At 49.5% G+C, this 15,825-nt stretch overlaps 1 protein-coding gene across 2 annotated transcripts in view; it reads right to left on the reverse strand.

The window, feature by feature from the left end:
* Positions 1-15,825, reverse strand: part of LOC119177993 (lipase 3) — a 293,263-nt gene that overhangs the window by 93,283 nt on the left and 184,155 nt on the right. The gene's annotated exons all lie outside the window — the stretch shown is intronic.

A 15,825-nucleotide genomic window follows, 5' to 3' on the forward strand; every position in this document is an offset into this window, starting at 1 on the left:
TGTTAGGCTCGCAGATAAGCAGAAAAGGAAATCAATATTTGAATAAACGCTGGCAAAGTTCTGAAAGGTGACCACGTAAGCCGCACGCGTCCTTCTGTATAATAACTTATCTACGCATGCGTTCTTCAAATGAACAACATCTTGCTGAAAGAGCCATGATGAATTACTACTCCAGAGCCGCTAAAAGCAACTCCATGGTATCCATATTTTGTCAGGGAGCTGTCGCTTATGACGTGTTTAAACTACAAAGCACCTCTCGCATCACATTTATCAGTTGCAAAAACATGCTCTCTACCTTTACTTCATCTAACTTGTTAGCAGAACGTATGACCAGACCTTCATCCGAAGAATTCTGGCGAGAACTTGTCGATGGCGGAGATGGCCAGGTAGCATCAGCTATACCTTGCGGAAGAATTGTCCCAGGGTCTGTTCGAGGCCACGTAGAGGTACCTGTTGTAAATGTTCGCTTGTGCCAGAAATTTGCTAGCTCTCTCAGCGGCTGAGAAGGCACGATGGTGGGCATCGATGAAGCCTCCGGTTTTTGTGGGTGTGGTTGTTCTGCTGCCAAGTTTTTGCTCCTGCCGTGAATGCCACCACCCCCGACGCACAGATTAAGCTGCCTCTTTTCGGGAAGAGTCATCTCTCGCCATCTTCTTTAGAATTTTCGTTTCATCTTTCGATTTGGGACACAACGCAAATGTCGCATCATGCCCAACCGCAGTGGTCTAGTGGCTTAGATACTCGACGAATAACCCGTAGGTCACGCGATCGAATTCCGTCTTCGATGGCTGCAGTTTTGACGGAAATTAAAATGCTGTAGGCCCGTGTGTTCAGATTTGTGGGCACACTAAAAAGCCCCAGGTGGTCGAACTTTCTGGAGCCGTTCAGTACGGTGTCTTTAATAAGTTGGTTTGAAGAAAATAAACCTTACCTATCAATCAAATCTGGATGTCACATCATGAGAACCAGCACGATTTTGGCATTTAGGCACAACTACATGGCATTCCAGCAGTATGTGGCTTTCACCACACCGTTCGCAAGTCTTAGTGTTTCTACAAATTCCACCTACACTTCCTATATATTGGAGTCAGTGGCACTGAAGAGGTCTTGGCACATACGGCTGCACTGGATTTCGTACCTCTCCTACTTTCACATGCACTGGTAATGAGGGGAGTACAAGACCAGCTTGACACAACGTGATGGTTGGAAGTGGTGCAAGTTCAATATCCGCACGGTTTGCCGAGGCTCTCTTTCGTGAGTTGAGGGTCTACGTCAGGTATTACACCAGTTCAAGTATCCTTGCGATACACTTTCAAGGAACGGACTGGAAAACTACAAAGTGCTTGAACGCTATTCAACTTTGCTCAGTACTGTTACAATCTTCGCATTGAACACAAGTATGTTCTAATGGGGTTGATTCGAACTTCGTTGATCAGGCCTGGTGCTATACGGTCAAAGAAGTCTGTTAAGAAAGGAAGAAAAATTCGAGAGAAAAAACGCCAGGGAGGTTAACAAGTCTAGTAAGAGTTGCCTATTAAGACTATGCAGATTGTCACTTGATGATTTGGTCACATAACCAATCATAAAGGACGGAGTGTCCTTAGGCTTCGATTACTCACGTCATGGTGATGTCCGGCTTAATTTCCTTTCCAAACGACGAGTTCTGATCGTCGTTAACCCATTTTCAGATTCCATAGCATCATCTGTGGAGCTGCTTGATGACTCGGGCATCCTCACGCTCCTACTGGCAATTTGTTCCATGTGGATCAATGTGGGCGGTGCATCTCCGACTTTATGTCCACTTGGGGCAATGCCTTCCTCTCTTTCAATGAAAGATGCCAGAGGATGCACAAACAACACTGAAAGATACAGCGAGATGAAGCACACAGGTGAACGCTGTCACTTCATTTTTCTCGTCTCCATAAAACAAAAAGGTTCGCAGGTGACCGCACATGTGAACGGATGCCCACAAAAATACATTAACCAAATGCAAGCCAGCAAAAATACTTAGTCGAAACACGCATATGTTGAGAGATGATTATAAATAGATGTCAAAAGAAAGTGAATCTTGCAACATCCATCCAAAAGCAGACCATCGCCACCAAGCTTTTTTGACCATGGTATAGCTTCGTCTGATCACACAGATAAAAAGGCTTATTCCCGAAACTGTAGCTTTGCCCAGTATCGCTAACCTGTTATCAAGAAGATGGTTGTCAATTTCGATGTTTCTGACAAAGTCATGGTCAGCTGGTACTTCCACAACATCCTTGCAGACGAAGGTATTTCAATGGCGGTTAAAAGGTACTCCTGGGTGTCACACTGACTACGGTGTTTTAGTTCGACGACACGATGTCTCGGAAGAGAACTTGTCTGTCCTTATATATTTACATGTACCTTAACCGATCGAAGTTCTTTCAACCCAAGCGTCTTGGACACGTCTTCATGAATAAATGTACGCTGGCTTCAGCTGTCGACCATTCCATAAAAATGGGCATTTTCTGTTTTCCGTATGACCCATGCCCTGAATGTTTGCAATAGGACATCAGTGTGCACGTGCGAATGAGATCGGGTATGCAGACAGTTGGCAGTTACGGCACCTTCGTGTTCTTACTTCTTAGGTCTCCACGTGGGATTGCAGACTGAAGAAACGTGTCTACCTCTGCATGTTCCGCACTTGATTTTTCTGTAGCAGTCCTTGGCTAGATCTGTTGGAAATTGTTTGAACCTCCCGCGCGAATAGCGCGCGCACCAGGAGACGAAGAACGACGAGGAGGAGGAAGAGTGCAGCCGTAATAGAACACGCTCTTTTACCATGGATGCTGGCGTTTGCGTCTCCTTCATTTGGTGCCTTTAAACTCCGAAGCGTGGTTTTCCCACATCGATTTTGGTGCCGAAACCCGGGAATCAAGCCTACAACGACCCGAGCCTTTCATTCCTGGTGTGGGTGAGCTGCGCTGCGAGCTAGACCGACATGGAGCGAGCGAAGAGCAAGCGGGCCTCGCGGCGATCGATGAACACGAGAATCATCAACGAGGTCAACCAGGTGCTCCAGTCCAATGAGTTCGAGCTTTCTGGACTTCGAATGCTGCACGGCCGCCTACGCGCCAGCAACGTGGAACTTAAAGCCTTGAACAACGAGGTTGAAACCCTGATCACTGACGACCTGGCGGCAGACGACTATGAGGTGGTCATGCAATACGATGACGCCGCTAACAGTACTCTGGCGTTGCTCGAGCACCACATTGAAGTTCTGAAGACTTCTGCTACGCCGGCGTCGTCTACAACTCCAGCCATGGGCGCAAGGACCTGTGAGGGTGCACCGAGCGAGCATGAACGACTTCCACAACGTGAGTTCGGCGCACGACTTCCCAAGCTGGAGCTTCTTCGTTTCGATGGAAACGTGATCAAGTGGCAACCCTTTTGGGATATGTTCCTGCACTCCGTGCACGAGAACCCAAGGCTGTCCAACACAGACCGGTTTCACTACTTGGCCTCACTTCTAGATGGACCTGCAGCTCAGGCCGTCGCCGGTATTCAGGTGACAGATTCTTGTTACGATGACGCGCTGGAAATTTTGAAACGTCGGTTTGGAAACAAGAAAGTCATTGAGCAGAAGTACTTAGGAAATTTGCGCACGCTCAAACCAGTGAAATTAGCGAGTGATGTCACTGCTCTGCGCAAGCTTTTCGACACAGTTCAACTAAACAGGAGGGGACTGCGTAGTCTTGGAATCACGGAGTCATCCTACGCGGCTATGCTGAATGAAGTTCTGCTCAAAGTCATACCAGCTGACATTGTCGTAGAATACTTCAAAAAAGAAAGTATGGAGAACACGACGGAAACGAGCCAGGCTTCATCTGATCAGGAACTTGAGCAGCTGATGAAATTTCTCCGCATCGAAGTTGAATGTCGAGAAAAGAGTTCTTTAGTGAACAATTTGCCAACGACATCGAACAACAGCGTACCTGTATTAAATAGATCATTCAAGAAGCAGTCCGCGACTCCTACAGCATCCGTTCTTCAAAACAAGACACTATCTTCCCCCTCGTCCTGTTTTTTCTGCGCTGCTACCGATCACAAGACAGAGGACTGCACGAGTGACATGACTCTGGCCGAGAAGCGCAACAAACTTGTAACAGACGGTCGATGCTTCCGGTGCACGTCAAAAGGACATCTGGTCCGCAATTGCCGGCGGAGAGTGCACTGCCAAGCATGCAAGCGCAGACACGCCTCCTCGATGTGCAATGCTAGTAGTTCTGAAACACCATCAGTGACCAATGCTCAGAATAAACCGAATGCTACGGTGCAAGTTTCCACTCAGAGAGCTTCAGTTCCCAGACTCATCAATGATGTTCTTCTCCAGACTTTTCGAGCTTGGGTAACGACTTCATCTCATTGTTGCTATATACGCGGTGTTCTCGACAACGGAAGCCAGCGAACGTTCGTCACTGAGAGCGTCGCTTCCAAGCTAAGTCTACCTGCTGTTGCCGAGACCGAACTCGCCATCAGTGCGTTTGGTAGAGCGAGCGACCCAACCCGACGATTCAAAATGGTCAAGATCACGCTCCGCAGTCAGCACGACGACCTAACCATTGACATTGAGGCCATAGTGGTGCCCTTTATTTGCGAGGAGATGATTGAAGCACCAAGGCAGAGTCGTCTTCTTCAAGCCATCACAGCGGAGGGGAAACATCTGGCTGACGCAGTCGTTTACCCGAGTGTAGATTGTGAGCCAGGTGTGAGTGTCCTCATTGGATCGGACCAGCTTTGGAAGTTGATGCCCAACACGAGTGAAGTGAGGTGGGATGAAGAAAACCCTGCCTTACTCGCCATTAACACAAAGATGGGCTGGACTCTCCAAGGCCCCTTATCTGGTGGTGGAAGCACGAGTAACAAAGCAAGCACCCAAGTATGTGTTCTTCGAACAGGTTCCCACGAAGACGACCAGATCGCCTTCCCATTACAAAGATTTTGGGACCTCGATGCTATCGGAATTGCCGACACGCCGACGTCTCAGTGCAACGCAGATATTTTGGAAGAATTCAACAACACTATCAGGCTTCGGAAAGGACGCTATGAAGTTGCGTTGCCATGGAAATCACCTCTCGTCGACATGGCCGACAATCGCAAAGTAGCCCTTTCGAGGCTCCATGGACTCGTCAAGCGGCTGTCACCAAACGACGAAGCCATGAGAGCCTACGATAAGGCTATCAGGCAGTATGAGGTGGACGGTCATGCTGAAAAAGTTGAAGATGCCCCTTATTGTACACAGCACCTATACTACATGCCGCATCGAGAGGTAATCCGCGAAACATCTACGACGACGAGACTTCGCGTAGTCTTCGACGCATCATCGCATGCATCAGGAGCTTGTTCTCTCAACGAACAACTCGAAAAAGGTCCTAATCTGAATGCTGACCTTTTCAAGGTTTTGATACGGTTTCGCCTTTTCGCCATCGGAATTACAGCAGACGTGCAGAAGGCGTTTCTACAAATCAGCATTCGAGAAGAAGACAGAGATGCTCTTCGTTTCTTGTGGTTTGAAGGGCTACCAATGTCAGGCAGACCACTGCCAAAAATACAAGAAATGCGAATGACCAGAGTTCCATTCGGCACCTCCACAAGCCCTTTCCTATTATCTGCAACGTTGAAATACCATTTCGATCACGTTGAACAAATTTACCAAGTAACGGCCGCAAAACTGAAGGCAAGCTTCTACGTCGATGACCTAGTTTTCGGAGCTTCAACGACAAAAGAAGCGCTACAACTCTACGAAGAGACGAAGGCCATAATGGAGCTGGCCGGAATGAAAATGCAGAAGTGGTCAACAAACTGCGACCTGTTAAGAGAGAAGCTCAAGCAAGCAGGAGAGACGTCAGCTGAGCAGGTCACACAATCTAAGGTTCTTGGGCTATCCTGGAACTACACCGACGACACCATTTCGGTGAAAATTGACTCTGTGACGAAAGTCTTAAAAGCGGGACTTTGTACCAAGCGAACTGTGCTTCAGGCTTCATCACGAATTTTCGACCCCTTGGGACTGCTAGCACCGTTCACCATTCGAGTTAAAATACTTTTTCAGAAGATATGGGTGCAAGGACTCGATTGGGAAAGCGTTCTCCCCGAGACATTGAAGATCGAGTGGGACAAGTGGACTGTCGAACTTCAAGACCTCAAAGACTTTAGAACCAAGAGGTATCAACTAGACAACAGCAGCCCTGATAAAAGCACTCACCAGCTGCATATATTCACGGACGCTAGCCCGTGTGCCTACGGAGTAGTGGCATACATACGAGTGGAAGACAGTACCGGAGCGGTTCGACTCCAGCAGCTGCTCGCTAAGTCTCGGGTCGCTCCAATCAAGGGTCTCACTTTACCACGCCTGGAACTCGTCGCTGCGGTTCTTGGAGCTCGACTTCTTAAGCTACTTGTGGATACTTTGCCACACACAAATATAGAATACTTCTGCTGGACCGACTCCCAAGTTTGCTTGAGTTGGATCAAGTCTACAGCCACCAAGTGGAAGCCCTTCGTTTGTAACAGGGTAATTGAGATCCAAGGGCTCACAGACCCGAGTCGCTGGAGACATTGCTCTGGAAAGACAAACCCAGCCGACTTAGTTACAAGAGGGATATCAGCGCATCACCTCTGTACTAGCGATTTATGGTGGCATGGGCCTGACTGGCTATCTGGTACCCAAGAAACGTGGCCGGCAAGTGAAGCTGGTCCTCATGAGTCAACGGATGAACTATGTAGATCAAACGACGAAGACACAACAGTTTTGGCTTGTCAATGCTCGCAAGCAGAGCCACTTTTCGAGCTCGACAAGTACAGCAGCTGGATACGAGTTGTTAGAATCACAGCTTGGATTCGAAGATTTATTCACAATTGTCGAGTGCACACCAGTCGTCGTCTGATGGGCCCACTCACTGCCCCTGAGATAAAAGAAGGCGAGTTTACATGGATGAAGAATGCACAAGCGGAAGCCTTTAGTATAGAACTCGCCTCATTGTTAAAAAACCAACCATTAGCTAAGGCATCCCGAATTCGTAATCTGCATCCATTCCTGGACAATGATGGGATTTTAAGAATCAAGACCCGGCTTGACAACGTAAAAACATCAGAATACGTGAGGTGCCCGATTCTACTACCAGCTGACCACCGCTGCACATACCTCATCATCGACCGCACGCACCGGCGCCTGCTGCACAGTGGTGTAAACGATACCCTTTCAGAGCTACGCGAGTGTTTTTGGGTGATTAAGGGCCGCCAGTGTGTGAAAAAAGTGCTCTCTAGGTGCAAAGTGTGTGCTAGATTCAAGCTCCAACCTGCAACAGCCCCTACCGCACCACTGCCGACCGACAGGGTTAAGAGATCACACCCTTTTCAAGTTGTGGGTGTTGACTTTGCTGGTCCCGTTTTTGTGAAAGGAACCAGTCCCGTGAAGGCCTATATCGTTATTTTTACGTGTGCCGTCGTTCGGGCGATCCATTTGGAGTTGTGCTCCGATATGACGGCGGGGTCATTTTTAATGGCTTTCCGTCGGTTTGTGTCGCGACGCGGCTTGCCTAGTGTTATTTATTCCGACAATGCTCTAGCTTTTCATGCTGCCAGTCGCGACTTAAAAGTGATGTACAGAGCTTTGAGAGACTTCCAAGTACAGGACTTTTGCTCTACTAACCACATTACCTGGAAATTCATTGCAGAACGTAGTCCTTGGTGGGGTGGATTTTGGGAGAGGATGATTCGCACTGTTAAAAGCTGCCTACGGAAAATTCTAGGGAAAGGTTGCTTTGATTTCGAGCAGCTTGTGACCATTCTTGCCGAAGTAGAAAATGTAGTGAATTCTAGGCCATTAACGTACCTCTCCGCTGACGCTACCGATCCAGCTGTACTTACACCTTCGCACTTTCTAACCGGTAGGAAGTCTACTACACTGCCTAGTGCTAATACTGCTGAAACGTCGGGAACTCGCTCCGATACTTTAAAGCATTGGAAGTACAGGCAGCAAATAGTGGCTGATTTTTGGAAGCGTTGGTATAAAGACTACCTCTTGTGCTTGAGGAGTGCACACATTAGGCGAGTACAGCCTTGCAACCAGCTTAAGATTAACGATGTAGTCGTCATTAAGGAAGACAAGGTGCCCATAACTTTTTGGAAAGTTGGTAGAGTTACTGACGTGTACTTATCAAGTGATAATCACGTTAGAGCCTGCAAGATTGTCTTGGCAGGAGGTACGGAAGTTACGAGGCCAGTACAACTTTTATGCCCGTTGGAGCTGAGCGATTGAACTTTCGGGCGCGGAGGATGTTGGAAATTGTTTGAACCTCCCGCGCGAATAGCGCGCGCACCAGGAGACGAAGAACGACGAGGAGGAGGAAGAGTGCAGCCGTAATAGAACACGCTCTTTTACCATGGATGCTGGCGTTTGCGTCTCCTTCATTTGGTGCCTTTAAACTCCGAAGCGTGGTTTTCCCACAAGATCTCTTCTTACTATGCATCAATAATATCGCTTTGCATTAGCCAATTTCTTCCACTTTTCTTCATAGGTAATAGTACTGTCACTAACTGGAGTTGTGTTCTTTGCAGAGCCGCAAAACAGATAGTCCCTTTCCTTAGCTTTCAACGAAGACTGCAAGAACACTGCTGTTGACAGAGTGGCGTGCATGTTCCTTTCCTCTTCAGGCGGACGAGTGCCTTTTTTTAACGTCATGAACTTCACTTCCTTCGCATCTTTCGACTTCAACGCAAATGTACCACAAGAGCTTTTGCAACTCCTTCTCGGCTGTAGCTGTCGATAATGAGTCATGCTGTTGTCCAGAGCCTGCCTTGTCTTTCGTAGACGGTGGTAACCTTGCGTTGGCTTCTTTCTGGTTATAACCAACGACAATGTCTGTCGGCAGTGCCTTCAAAAAGTATTCATCATCGTAGCTGCATAACCGGTAGGGCTGAAGTTTATTCCTTTGAGACCTCTGATTATGTGACACAGCACATAATCCAACAGCTTTCGAAGGTTGTGGACGTCTTTCGACGAAACAACTGCTTGTAGTGCGCGCAGTTAGCGTAGATAGTCCTGCACCATACGCCAGTTTTCTCTGAAATTGCTCTTTAAATCTCGATGGCATTGTCGTAGCACTTGGCCACCGCTTGCAGACCAGAAACTGCGGCGGTTGCGTCCCCTTTCTCAAGAGTCTTTAGATACTAAAATATGTCTTCTTTTGTCAGGTTTTTGTTTTCATCAACAGAGGCCCTAAACTGCTTCCAAAAGGAAAGCCAGTAGCAGAGCTGCCCATCGAGTGTCTGCAGCTGAAGTGTGGGAAGCTTGATTGCCTTACGTGGTGCGTGATCATCGGGCGTCTAGGATGGCCTTGCATATAGGGACTGGGTTGTCGTAGAGTAATGGTTTTGACAGAAGTATCACTCCCGAGCATTCAGCTGTCCCAGGATTCCTAGCGCAGCATCTTGATATGGCAAGACAGCTCCACATTCTGGGGTGAACTCCTCTGGAATAATCTCTTCCAGTTTGGCGTTAACATTACCCAAACTTGCATTGTTTCTGTGTAGCCGTCCAATGACATACTCGCAAAGATAGCACTTTCTATTATGGATTTGGCTTCAAAGATGAGATGCGTATCCATCTGTCGTCACGCCGCTCACTTCTCTTTCTGCGGTTTGAAGCTAATAATCTTGTTCTTCAACAATGCGTGACCACGCTCACCTCAGTCCACCGGTCAGTTATGCTGTCACAGCGAAAAACAGCGGCATATGCCCATTCAGTATGTCCTCTCTGGCTTTCTTCTGCAATTGCCGCTGTCCTCACGACATGCTGTCTTCCTTTTGAAGATTTCCGATGACCACTTCAAACATGCATTACTCCTGACATGTGAGTACTTCCGACAGGTTTTGGCACCAATTTGTGAAATAATCAGGCATGGTATTGAAGAAACATGACTATTTTACACTATTTACACGTAACTGTTCGAACATTGTCCATGGCGGACGCTTTCTTTTTTTTCTTTCTTGAGAGCTCACGCGTGCTTGTCGATGCGTCTTCTTCTTCCTCTTCTCAACTAAGGGTAAATGTTCAACAGTCGCATTTAAGCGGCGGAAGAGAACGACCAGAATCAATTAGAAGATGTGACGACGTCGCTTAAGTGAAGAAAAGGACGACGTGCTGAAATGCTGAGAGAGTCTGACTTGGATTACGCAGAAGAAGAGACGCTGGTGTCAGGGTCTGCGCCATCAATATTCGGACACGAGCCCAAAGAGCCCGGCACCGTCTGTCTCCAGGCGTCCTCCAAAACGGGTAATCCTGGCGACGAGGCGTCCCCTCCGTCCAAGGAGCTGATCCGGGCAGCTGAACTTCCATGAAGAGCAGACTTTGCCATCCCCATTGCCTAGGGAGACCCGCAGTCTGCCTGTCGACCTACGGAATCGAGCACTAAAGGCTCGGCAGTGTCGAAGAGTATCCACCTGCCTGGAGAGCTGGGCTGCCACTTGTCAGCCACGCGACGAGCCCGTGTTCTTGCCGCCAGACTCCACGTTGGGTGCGTGGAAACAGAGGTAGGCAGCCTGCTGCACCAAAGGGTGCACGTGCAACTTCTGTGCTGACTCTTTTCCTCAACAACTCCACAAGCGTCCTCGCCGTGAACGAAGTCTCACACCACGACCCAGCCACCGCGGTCATCACACAACAACTGGTGACATCGAACTTTTTCAACACCCACTGAACCCAATTTACTATAATGTCACAAATGTCACGGGGTGAGGGTAGGCAGAGGGTAAAAATATATTTACCGATTGTAGACGGAGTACACAGTGTCCTTGAACCAAGATGGCGGAGTGGAAACAACCCCCCACGAGCTTTTTTCAATCGTCATCTTCATCGCCTTTATGGTGCCTTTGTTGATGTTAATGATGACTTGTATCATATAGCCGCCGCCGGTGAAAGCGCCGTCTCGGCGCTTAAGAAAACGTGCAATCCTGCGCAGAGAAGTACGGCTTAAGGCGGGAGACGTGTACAATATCAGTAGACGGCAGAGACGATGACGATGGAGTGTCCAAGGGGGAGATCTCATAGGTGACCTCGGTCAGTTGGTGCAAGACTTTGTAAGGCCCATTGTAGCGAGCGAGGAACTTTGAGGACAGGCCAACGTGACGGGAGGGAGTCCAGAGCAAGACCAACGATCCTGGGGAGTAAGAGACAGCTCTGTGACGGCTGTCGTTGCGATCCTTTTGGGAGAGCTGCGTGGCAGAAAGGCAATCCCGGGCAATTTGGTGGGCCGCTTCAGCCCGAGTAGTTGCATCGCGAGCGTACTTGGTAGGAGTGTCAGGTGTCAGTATGCGATGGCAGAAGAGTGTCAAAAGGCAAAGTGGGGTGACAGCCGTACAAGAGATAGAAGGGAGAAAAGCCAGCGGTGACATGTCGTGAGAGTTGTAGACAAACGTCACATAAGGCAAAGTGGCATCCCAATCACGATGATCTGTGGAGACATACATCGATAGCAATGTCGTCAGTGTGCGGTTAAGGCGCTCAGTGAGTCCATTTGTTTGCGGGTGGTAGGCAGTGGTGAGTTTAAGACGTGTTGAACACGAACGAAGAATGTCGTCCATGACCTTAGAGAAAAATGAACGACCACGGTCGGTCAGCAGTTGACGCGGTGCTCCATAGTGAAGAATAACGTCATGAAGGAGAAAGTCCGTGACATCAGTAGCACAGCTTGTTGTTGGCGCTCGCGTGATGGCAAAGCGTGTCGTGTAGTCTGTAGCCACCACTACCCACTTATTCCCACTCAGATACGTTGGAAATGCTCCAATGAGATCAAGGCTGACGTGGTAGAACGGGTCTGTTGGAATGTCGATAGGCTGAAGTAGGTCTGGTGGTGCCAATGAAGGACGCTTGCGGCGCTGGCAACCTCACAAGATGCAACGTATCGGCGCGCAGAGCGGTAAAGGCCGGGCCAGAAGAATCAACGCCGTACGCGGTGACACGTGCGGGCTGCTCCGAGATGCCCAGCAGTTGGGGCATCATGAAGTTGTTCGAGCACAGTGGAACGGAGCGTTGCAGGAACTACCAGAAGAAGTTCTGGGCCTTCTGTGCTTGTGTTGCGAAGGTAGAGAATTCCGTCATGAAGCGTGAACAGGCGAAGGGAAGGATCCGAGGTGTCAGAAGCTAGACGGCGTACGATGGACTGCAAATTGGCATCACTGAGTTGTTCCCTACGTATGTGTGTGAAATCAGAAGTGGGAACACACAAGCATCAGAACCGGGCGCTGACAAGTCAGGGGGATCGACGGGATGGCGAGATATACAGTCGGCATCGTGGTGCATTGGGCCAGATCTGTAACTCACGTCAAAGCTATATTCCTGTAGCTTTAAAGCCCAACAACCCAGGTGTCCAGAAGTATCTTTGAGGGAGGAGAACCAGCACAGGGCGTTGTGATCAGTGATGACCAAAAAGTGGCGGCCGAACAAGTATGGACGGAATTTTCCAACTGCCCATACAAGAGCGAGGCACTCGCGCTCAGTTATGGAAAACTTGCACTCGGATGGGTAGAGGAGGCGACTTGCGTAGGCGAATACACGATTTTGACCCTGTTGTCGCTGGGCGAGGACAGCGCCAATACCGTGACCGCTGGCGTCGATGCGAACTTCAGTGAGCGCTGAAGGATGAAAATGACCTAAGATGGGTGGGGAAGTGAGCAACGCAATAGGTCGGCGAAACGAGTTGGCTTGCTGGGGACCCCCGAAAAACGGCGTGTCCTTCTTCAGTAGCTGTGTCAAAGGATGGGCAATGTCGGCGAAGTTGTGGACGAAACGCCGGAAATAGGAACAGAGGCCTACAAAGCTTCGTACATGTTTCGTGGAACGTGGTATGGGGAAATCTTTTACGACGCGAATTTTGTCGGGATCGGGTTGCACGCCTTTAGTACTGACAAGATGGCCTAGCACAGCGATTGTTTGGTGGCCGAAATGGCATTTGGAGGAGTTGAGTTGTAGCCCTGCCCTTCTGAAAACTTCCAGAACAGCTGACAGATGGCTAAGGTGACTCGAATGGTGGCGAGAATACAATGATGTCATCGAGATAACAGAGGCACGTTGACCATTTGTAACCCTGTAACAGGGAGTCAGTCCATCATTCTCTCAAATGTAGCGGGAGCATTTCACAAGCCAAAGGGCATTACCTTAAACTGGAAAAGTCTATCCGGTGTAACAAATGCAGTCTTTTCACGGTCTAGTTCATCGACGGAAATCTGCCAGTATCCTGAACGCAGGTCGATACAGGAGAAGTAGGCAGACCCGGGCAGGCAGTCGAGAGCATCGTAAATCTTTGGCAGTGGGTTGACGTCCTAGCGCGTGATCTTGTTTAAGTGACGGTAGTCGACGCAGAAGTGCTAGCTGCCATTCTTTTTTTACTAGAACGGCTAGTGAGACCCATGGACTGCAAGATGGTTCAATAACGTCTTTTGTGGGCATTTTATCAACTTCACGTTGGATGACTGTCGCTCTGCATGTGACACGCGATAAGGACGTCGTCGAATTGAGCTGGCGTCTCCAGCGTTGATCCTGTGAGTGACAACTGACGTCGTTCCTAAAGGGCTGTCGCCAAAGTCGAAGATGTCCCTGAGAATGCCAAGATATGCCGGAGATCGGCTGCCTGTGCTGGAACAAGGTCTGGCGTGATCATCTTGTCAAAGTCGGCATGAGTAGAGCTCTGTGAAGAGGATGCAGTAGCGGGCAAAGGAGCGTCTGCAATGAATGCAGAAACATAATGTTCACTGCTGGAAGAGACGTTGGCTAAAGTCATGCCACCTGGAACAGCTTGAGCACACCAGCTGAAGTTCAGTATCGGTAGTGACGCCACATTACTCGTAATCGTCAACTGAGTATGAGAAAGGGCAACATTTCTGTCTAATAACACGTCCAAAATCAGTGCCAGCACATAATCGCCATCGGGTACCGGAGGAAAAGACCTCATGGTTACATAGGTGACAGCTTGGAGCGCTAGGCGAACGTATTCGACAGAACACAAACGTGGTTGAGGTGTACTTGGAATCTCATAGCAATAAGGTAGGTCAAGCTGAAGTAAGCCTATTCTACAGTCAATTAAGGCAGAGTGCGCAGCAAGAAAGTCCACGCCCAGGATAAGTTCATGAGAGCACTTCTCGAGCACGGCAAAAAGCACAGTTGTGGAGCGGTCAGCAACACTAACACGTGGGAAGCACATCCCAAGCACAGGAAAAGTTCCACCGTCGGCGACTTGGATGAGCGGCACTGTGGGCGGGGTTAAAACCTTTTAAAGACGGCAGCGAAGCTCCGAGTTCATCCCCGAAATGTGGAACCCTGTGTCTACAAAGGCAACAACACATGCATCGTCTATTTTAATGTCTATGAGGTTGCGTCGTGTCGGCATAGTCAGAGGATTTGGGTGGCGAATCGTCGATACAGCATCACCTCTGGGAGCTGCATCATCTAGTTTTCTCGAGCTAGATGTGCAGTCGGTGAAGGACGGCGAAATTGGGGTGAGCGCGACGATGAGTGACGAGACAGCGCTGAGCGGGACTGGTGGCCGGGAAGGGATGGTGACCGACAATGCACCGTTGACGAACCGTTACCACCGGCTGGCCGAGGCGACTCGTGGCGAGTTTCGAAGTGGCCATCATCTACCTCTGCACGACGATTGTAGCCATAGGAAGGCTGACGCCAATACCACCTGCTATTGAAAAGCGGGCCACGTGACCAACACGATGGCAGTTAAAGCAAATCGGTCAGTTATCAGCAGTCCTACACTCAGCGGGATTGCGAGAGCGCGCTGGAAACCTCTGGCCTTGGGCGTAGGAAACTGTCGGACGACGGTCAGTCGGTCGGGAGGGGCCGGCGGTGCACACAGATTCTAGGCCAACGTTCGAAAGCTTTTGGCGAACGATGGCCTGTACTAAAGGCACGATTTGGGAGCTGGACTCACAGGCACGAGAGAAAGTTGAAGCAGGAAACATAGCTTCAATTTCTCGACAGATGATCTTCGTGATGTGCTCTGCAGTCAGCGTTGCCTGTGGTACAGGCATGTCTTCGCACAACCATGTTGCTGCGGTGTTGGGAAGTCGAGCAAACTGATGGGAAATACATCGGCTCTTGGCGGCCTGAAAACGCTGACACCCTCGGACACTGGCATCTGCTGTGTCACAGTCCTTGCAGATAAGCAAACTGAACGCGTCATCAGCAATACCTTTTAATATGTGCGCTACCTTCTCGGACTCCTCCATGCCATCGTCTGCTTTGCGGCAAAGGGCAAGCACGTCCTGTATGTAAGACAGGTGAGACTCCGATGACGTTTGAGCGCGAGATGCCAGCTCCTTCTTGGCCGCTGTCTTCCTGCCAGTCGATTTGCGAACACTTCACGCATCTTTTTTTTTGCACTCATCCCAGCTGCCGATTTCCGCTTCGTGGTTCTCAAACCACACTTTGGCTGTCCCCTTCAGGTAAAATAGGATGTTCGCCAGCATGAGCGTTTCGTCCCAGCGATAATTCCTGCTTGTTCGCTCGTACAGCGGCAACCATTCTTCAATGTTGACGTTGTCGGTCCCGCAGAACGTGCCTGGGTCTTTCAGCTGGGGCAGAACAGTTGTCGTCATTGCGGTGGCCGCTGCGGGAGCTGGAGCCGGACTCTCTTGTGCCATCGTGGAAGAAACCAAGTGTCGGCCGCTGCGTAGCTCCGTCTTCTTACCCGGCACCACCACCAAAATGTCATGGGGTGAGGGTAGGCAGAGGGTAGAAAGTTATTTACCGATTGTAGACGGAGTACACAGTGTCCTTGAATAAAGATG

The sequence above is a fragment of the Rhipicephalus microplus genome, chromosome 1 (assembly GCF_043290135.1).
Source record: "Rhipicephalus microplus isolate Deutch F79 chromosome 1, USDA_Rmic, whole genome shotgun sequence".
Taxonomy (NCBI): Eukaryota; Metazoa; Arthropoda; class Arachnida; order Ixodida; family Ixodidae; genus Rhipicephalus; species Rhipicephalus microplus.